The sequence below is a fragment of the Trichosurus vulpecula genome, chromosome 2, assembly GCF_011100635.1.
Source record: "Trichosurus vulpecula isolate mTriVul1 chromosome 2, mTriVul1.pri, whole genome shotgun sequence".
Lineage (NCBI taxonomy): Eukaryota > Metazoa > Chordata > Mammalia > Diprotodontia > Phalangeridae > Trichosurus > Trichosurus vulpecula.
The window spans coordinates 360,521,011-360,529,256 of NC_050574.1; the positions used below are offsets into that span (position 1 = coordinate 360,521,011).

Genomic DNA, 8,246 nt, shown 5'->3' on the forward strand with positions numbered 1-8,246 from the left:
GAACTGTTTAAATGTTTTTTTTTAAAAAAAGGTACGAATTTTCACTGAAGAATATAATTCCTTAAAAATTAGAATTAAGAGGCAGATGCCTCGGCGGCCGGAGGTGAGAGCGAGCAGCTGGTTTCGGAGTTCCGAGCCCCGGGGGGATTCGCCCGCATTTCATCTGCCCGGAGAGGAGCGCTAGGCCCGGCCGCTGCCGCCCTCTCGGAGGGATGAAATTGGGTTTTCCCAAGTGGCACTGAGACCTGCTTCCAAATTAGATATCCTGTGGCAATATAGCATTGTGGGAGACTGGTGTTTAATAGCCACAGAGGAGGTGGAGCTATAGGAAATCAGAAGTTTGCTCAGCCTAGGCCACCTCAGCCATTGAACTAAAAAACAGAGAGAAGTGGAGCAGAGTGCCAGTGTGGAGTGCTACACCAAGCATAAAGAAAAGGACGCTAGAATCTAGCTGGGACCAGTTCTGTACTCACTGAAGTCACTTGGTGTAGGGACTGAGGCTAGGGAAAAGTGAATTCCCCATAGTGGCGTGGGAAAAGGCAGAGACACCTCTGAGTTCCAACCTTCGGGGGATCTGCCATCAAAAGAAAAAGACTCAGAAACTGAATGAGAAGGGAATAAAAGAAAAAAGACTGACGTTACAAAAGATCCTAGAAGAAAATTCTGTTTATAAAGTTGAGTGCGCACAGAAATATCAACAGCTTCGCTGTTAATAATAGAAGTGAAGATGGCATCTAAAGAAACCCAGAAATCTCTGAGTAAATATAACAAGGCAAAGAAAAATGAGGCAACATGTGATGAGGCAGCAAAAAGTTTTGATTCTCAAGAGAGTATGGAATCACAGCAGGATGTTCCTGAGTGGTACAAGAGAGAAATAAGAATCTTCAAAGCAGAATATATGGCCTATACAGGAGAAATAATTGACAGAATTGAAAAACTTGAATCTGCCTTAGCAAATCTCTCCAAAGAAGCAAAAGAGAAAAAGCTTTAATTCTATGGGGAACACAGAATAAAGAAGAAATAAAGATGTCTAAAGGCCATGAATGAAAGAATAAAAGTTTAAAATAGAAAAGAGAATTGATGAAGATAACAAAGTTAAGAAATCCTTTTTAGAAGAAGACAAAATATTTAAAAACTATTAAAATAAGTTAAAGGAGAGAAGAGGAAGGGAAGATTTTAGCCAAATAATGGAGAAAGAAAAAAATAATCAAATCATGTAAAGGGAAGAATGAAAAAAGAATGAACAAACTAAAAACTAAGGGAAAAGATGAAAAACAGAGGGGGTGGGGAGAATGGAAGAATATTTATTTATTTGTAGCATTACTTTTTTTATATTTTGAGTTCCAGATTCTCTCCCCCACCTATTGAGAAGGCAAGCAATATGATAACCCATTACACCTGTGAAGTCACTCAAAACATTTCTGTATTAACTGGGGGAGGGGGGGCCAGGATGGGGGAGGGGAGAGCGAAAAATAATGAAAATGAAAAACTGCACTCAGTTCATCATCTGCCTCCAGAGGTAAATAGCGTTTTTCATCCTGAGTCCTTTAGAGTTACCTTGGATCATTGGATCAGAGCAGCTAAGTCTTTCATAGTTGACCATCATTAGAGTATTGCTGTTTGTATGTGTAATATTCTGCTAGTTTTGCTCACTTCACTTTTTATCAGTTTGCTTATGTCTTCCCAGGTTTTTCTGAAACCATCCTGTTCATCATGTCTTATGGCATGATAGTATTCCATCACAATCATGTACCACAGCTTGTTCAGCCATTCCACAATTGATGGGCATCCCCTAAATTTCCAGGTCTTTGCCACCATGGGAAGAGCTGCTGTGGATGTTTTTGTACATATGGGTCCTTTTTTTTTTTCCTTGATCTCTGGGATGCAGACCAGTGGTATTGTGATGTCAAAGAGTATGTCCTTTGGGCATGGTTCTAGGTTGTTCTCCAGAATGGCTGGACCAGTTCAGAACTCCACCAGCAATGTATTCGTGCCCCTATATTTCCACATCCTCTCCAGCATTTATAATTTTCCTTTTCTGTCACATCAGCCAATCTGATAGGTGAGGTGGTACTTTAGAGTTGTCTTGGTTTGCATTTCTCTGGTCGGTGGTGATTTAGAGCATGTTTTCATCTGATTGATAGCTTTGATTTCTTCTGGGGATTGCCTGTTCATGTCCTTTGACTATTTATCAATAGGGAATGGAGGGAGGAATTTAAGAGTGAAGAGAGGAAAACTTACAGAAAGAGGGTTTCCTTAAAATAACTTAAACAATGATATCTTTAAAAAGGATGCATTTTTTAAATCCCAGTTCAGAAAAAGAAAGCCATATTAAAGACAAGGATAAAAATAGAAACCTAACTCATAACATTACATGTGAATGGATTAAACAATCCAATAAAACAAAAGAGCTCCAATTGAATAAGAAAGCAGAACCCCAAAATCTGTTTCTTATCAGTTTGTTGAGAGTTTTTTTTTCTCCCTCTTCATTCTTTTTTTCCTTTAAAAAATAGTCTTTTTTATATGGAGGGACCCCTGTGAAAGGAGAGGGGTACTAGAAGAAATTAGTCAATGTAACAACAAATTTATCAATAAAGATTTTAAAAAGAAAGTGACGTTGTAATCAGGCAACCCACATTCTGTCATCAATAAAAAAAATTAGAATTAAGAGGCAGAATTAAGAGGCAGAAGGGGACAGGGTATTAAAAAAAAAACACTCAGATCAGTTCTCCCAACATTCCCCTTTAAACAAGTTTAGAATAACATCTCAAATCAAATTTTGGAGGGGCAGAGCTAAAAAAGGTCAGTGAAACATTCTTCCAACCCAAGACAACTTAAAAGGCTAGAAAAAGAGGTCTATCATGTGGTGGCTGACTCAGAGCCCATTTATATGAAACATCAATAGTGGGACTAGGTGATGGAGAGAGAAGCAAAAACAGCTTTGGGAGTTCTTGAGCTGGAGACAGTAAGGAAGACTGGCAAGTGGTTAGAAAGTGATTGTAGGGGATACCAGTGCTAGCACTGGACACAGGATAAGATTCTGTCTGACAATTCCATTGCCTCTACCCTCTTTGGGGTGATAGCTCAAAGGCAGAGAGGAGCACTTTCAGTCAAGAGGATTCCTGAAGAACAGTATAATTTTTGGTCAAAAGGAATAAGGATCTCTGATTGCGATACCAAGGGATCAGGGGCCTTTTTTGAATAAAGCCCAGAGTGCAAACCAGGAGAGCAGTTAGCACACCTATCTCTAGATCATGTCACCTTCTGAGCAACAAAAAATTCCAAACCCCAGAACTAGCTCTGGAAAAAAAGCCTGAAGATTGAGACAATGCCCCTACAACCAACTGGAAACAGCACCCAACTTTAACATTAAGTTCAAAATCAAGAAATAAGGTAGAAAATAGCAAACAACAACACAAAAGAACCTGACCATAAAAAGTGAAAAGAAAGATCAAGACACACATTCAGAAGACAAGGAAGTTAAAACATCTACAAGCAAATCCTCAAAGATAATCAAAAATTAAACAAAAGCACAACAAGAATTCCTAGAAGGGGGGGGGGAATTGCTTCTAAATCAAATCAAAGTGGTAGAGGAAATAACTGTCAAAGAAATGAGAGCATGGAAGAGAACTATGAAAACACAATTAACACCCTGGTTAGAGAGGGACAAAAAATGCTGAAGAAAACAGAATTAGTTTAATGACAAAAGAGACACTAATATGAACTGAAGAAAAGAAGTCTTTATAAAGCCTTCAAAAAAGGAAAATAATTTCTTAAAAATTAGAATATGGCAAGTGGAAGCTAAAGGATCCATGAGATATCTAGAAACAATAAAACAAAATCAATATAATGAAAAAATAGAACACGTGAATTATCCCATTGGAGAAAATGACCTGGAAAATAGGTAGTGGAGAGATAATTGAAGAATTATTGGACTACCTGAAGGTCAAAGAAAGAGTTTCAACATCATATTTCAAGAAATTATAAAGGAAAACTTCTCTGATATCCTAGTACACAAGGATAAAACAAAAATTGAAAGAATACACTAACCACCCAAAATAAAAACTCCCAGAAACATTACATCCAAATTCCAGAGCACTGATGTCAAAGAGAAAATATTTCAAACAGAAAGAAAAAATAGTAATTCAAATATTGGGCAGCCACAGTCAGGCTCACACAGGATTCAACAGCTTTCAGATCAAAGGAATGAAGAACTTGGAATATGATATTCTGAAAAGGTAAAGGAGGTAGAATTATAATCAAGAATCATCTACACAGCGAAATTGAGCATAATCTTTCAAGGGAAAATGGATATTCAATGAAATAGAAAACTTTCAAGCATTCTTAACGAAACAACCATAGCTAAATAGAAAATTTGACTTTCAAAGAGAAGACTCAAGGTGTGCATAAAAAGGTAAAGATGACAAAGTAATCACAATGAATTCAATAAAGTTAAACTGTGTACATTTTTATGGGAAAATAATACATGTATCTCCTGAGAATTACACCAATATTAGGGCAGTTAAAAGTAGATTACATAGAGAAAGAACATAAAATATGAGTTGAGTATTTGAGAATGGTGTCCAAAAATTAAATCAACAAGTAAATGTGGAGGAGGAGGAATGCACTGGGAGAAGGTAGAAGGGAGAGGTAGAATGGGAAAAAAATTTCACACTTAAAAGAGGTAGTCAAAGAAGAGCTTTTATAATAAAGGGGAAAATGAGGGAATGGCAGACAATGACTGAACCTTATTTTCATCAAAATTATTTAAAAGAAGGAAGAAAAATACACATACATACAGATACACCAGCTGTGTATAGAAATGTTATAAGAAATGAGAAAGAAGGGTGGTTTCAGGACAAAAAAACAACAAAAAAACATGGCAAGGCATATGTGAACTGAAACAAAGTGAAATGAGTAGAACTTGTAGAATATTGTGCAAAGGACCAGCACTGTTGTAATGATGATCAACTGAGAAAGTCTTGGCTACACTGATAAATGCAATGATCCAAAACAATTACAAAGGAATTATGATGAAAAAAAGCTATCCACTTCCAGAGAGAGAACTGATGAACTCTGAGTGCAAACTGAAGCATAATTTTCTCCTTTCCTTAATTTTTTTTTAAATATGGATAATACGAAAATATATATGGCATGATTTCACATGTACAATTGATAACATGTTAGCTTTCTCAGTGGGTATCGGAAGGTATGGGAAGGAGGGAGATAATTTGGAACTCGTATTTTATTTTTTTTTCAGTTTTCATAATTTTATGATGCTTTAGCTTTCTTTTATACCAAAATACAGAAATGATGAAAATATCAACATAGCATATGATTTATTAATTTTTTAAAAAGCTAACTGAATTTTTCCAACCTTATACGAAAAGGATAGTCTAAAAAACTCAAGTACAAGAAGGTGGAAAATTATGTGATACATTTGTCATAGTCTATCCCTGCAGAAGAATGAAACCATTTTCTATAGAATACACTGAGGTACATAGGTTGGAAGTTTCTCAGGTAAATTTATGGCTAAAATGAAATTTCTGGAGGCCATAATAATAAATTACCCCCAAAGCAGATATCTCTGATCACACTCAATTCTGTTTCTGAAAATACTGTCATATCTTTAGTTACTACTATCTTCATCATCTTCATCATCAGATACATTATTCAAAGGGGACTTAGGTGATTGGCTATAGGAGTCTGATCTAGTAGGTTGACATGTAGCCAAGTCCCCAGAAGAAAGCAGATCAAAGCAGAAATCACAAATCTGCACAGGCTTAGAAAACTGGCTAGGTAGAAGAAATCTCTTTTCAGAGCAGTGCCCACACACAACAAAGCCACATTTGCGGCAGTGGTGACGACGATTAACAGGAGTAAGTTTTGCTTTCTGACAACACATAAACACAGTTGCCTCAGAGTCAGGTACGCAGACAGCAGCATGCTCATTACTCGGAGTCTTCCCAATTTTGGAGAGTAAATCTGTAACACACTTATTTATGTGATTCATCCATTCTGATTTTTCAGTAGCTGTGGAAGCATAAACAGCAAATGATCTAGTTGGTGTCCTGATAAGCCATCCATTCTGTACGTCCCCCTCATCCTTGATGGAATCAATAGTGACATTTTCCATGGGAATTATATGCTGCTTGTTATATTTTCTCTTCAGAATGACAATATTGCCATAGACAAGAATATCGTTAAATAAGAAAAACTGCCTTGCTTTTGGCTTCTTTCTACAAAACTTAGTCAATACTCCTTCTCTAATAAGAACTTGTCCAGGAATAGTCAAGGTTTGTCCGGCTGCTCTAAAACAGTTTTCTACTATACTTGTACGTCTACTATTTGCTTCACTGTTTGCCAATCAATTCACCATCTTCTGCTAGTAGCCTTTTCATGCTTCTCTTGATTCTTGTGTTTGAAAGTCAAATTTTCTATTCAGCTCTGGTATTTCCACTGAGAAAGCTTGAAAGTCCTCTATTTTATTGAAAATACATATTTTGCCTTGGAGCACGATACTCAGTTTTGCTGGGTAAGTGATTCTTGGTTTTAATGCTACCTCCATTGACCTCCAGAATTTCGTATTCTAAGCCCTTCGATCTCTTAATGCACAAGTTGCTAGATCTTAGATTATTGTGATTGTGTTTCCACAATACTCAAATTGTTTCTTTCTGGCTGCTTGCAGTATTTTCTCCTTGATCTGGGCTCTGGAATTTGGCGACAATATTCCTGGGAGATTTCTTTTTGGGATCTATTTGAGGAGGCGATCGATGGATTCTTTCAATTTCTATTTTGCCCTGTGTCTCTAAAGTATCAGGGCAGCTCTCCTTGATAATTTCTTGAAAGATGATATCTAGGCTCTTTTTTTGATCATGGCTTTCAGGTAGTCCAATAATTTTTTGAATTATCTCTCCTGGATCTATTTTCCAGTCAGTGGTTTTTTCAATGAGATATTTCACATTGTCTTCCATTTTTTCATTCTTTTGGTTCTGTTTTATAATATGTTGATTTCTCCTAAAGTCACTAGCTTCCACTTGCTCCAATCTAATTTTTAAGGTAGTATTTTCTTCAGTGGTCTTTTGGACCTCCTTTTCCATTTGGCTAATTCTGCCTTTCAAGGCATTCTTCTCCTCATTGGCTTTTTGGAGCTCTTTTGCCATTTGAGTTAGTCTGTTTTTTAAGGTGTTGTTTTCTTCAGTGTATTTTTCAGTATTTTTTGCGTCTCCTTTAGCAAGTCATTGACTTGTTTTTCATGGTTTTCTCGCATCCTTCTCATTTCTCTTCCCAATTTTTCCTCTACTTCTCTAACTTGCTTTTCCAAATCCTTTTTGAGCTCTTCCATGGCCTGAGACCAGTTCATGTTTTTCTTGGAGGCTTTTGTTGTAGGCTCTTTGACTTTGTTAACTTCTTCTGTCCGTATGTTTTGGTCTTCTTTGTCACCAAAGAAAGATTCCAAAGTCTGAGACTGAATCTGGGTGTGTTTTCCCTGCCTGGTCATGTTCCCAGCCAACTAACTTGACCCTTGAGTTTTTCAGCTGGGTATGACTGCTTGTAGAGTTAAGGGAACTATGTTCCAAGCTTGGGGGGATGCGCCAGCTCTGCCACACCAGCACTCCTCCTTCCCCAAGAACCCCCAACCAGGACTGGACTTAGATCTTCAGCAGGCTCTTCACTCCTGCTCTGATCCGCCACTTAATTCCTCCCACCAGGTGGGCCTGGGCCCGGAAGCAACTGCAGCTGTAGTTCTGTAAGTGCCCCACCTCTGCTGCCCTCGGGGTGGTAGCCAAACCTTGAACTCCTTCCACTCCCACAGCTTTTCCCACTCACCTTTTCTGTTGTCTTTGGTGTTTGTGGGTTGAGAAGTCTGGTAACTGCTGCAGCTCACTGATTCAGGGTGCTAGGGCTCGTTCCACCCAGCTCCTAGTCTGGTTGGTGTGCGCCAACCATGCTGGGCTCTGCTCCGCTCCCCTCCACTCCTAGCTCCATGTGGGACAGACCTCACCCAGGGACCATCAAGGCTGTCCTGGGCTGGAGTCCTGCTTCCCTCTGCTATTTTGTGGGTTCTGCAGTTCTAGAATTGGTTCAGAGCCATCTTTCATAGGTTTTTGGAGGGACTCGGCGGGGAGCTCACGCTAGTCCCTGCTTTCCAGCTGCCATCTTGGCTCCGCCCCTCATTTCCGGTCGGACGCCCACAGCAGTCAGTGAGGCTCGAGAGCTTCCAGGTAGCGGGGGTGAGGAGATGC

At 38.6% G+C, this 8,246-nt stretch overlaps 1 pseudogene; it reads right to left on the reverse strand.

The window, feature by feature from the left end:
• Nucleotides 1-5,629: 5,629 nt before the first annotated feature.
• On the reverse strand, nucleotides 5,630-6,379 carry LOC118835564 (annotated as a pseudogene).
• Between the last annotated feature and the right edge of the window lie 1,867 nt (nucleotides 6,380-8,246).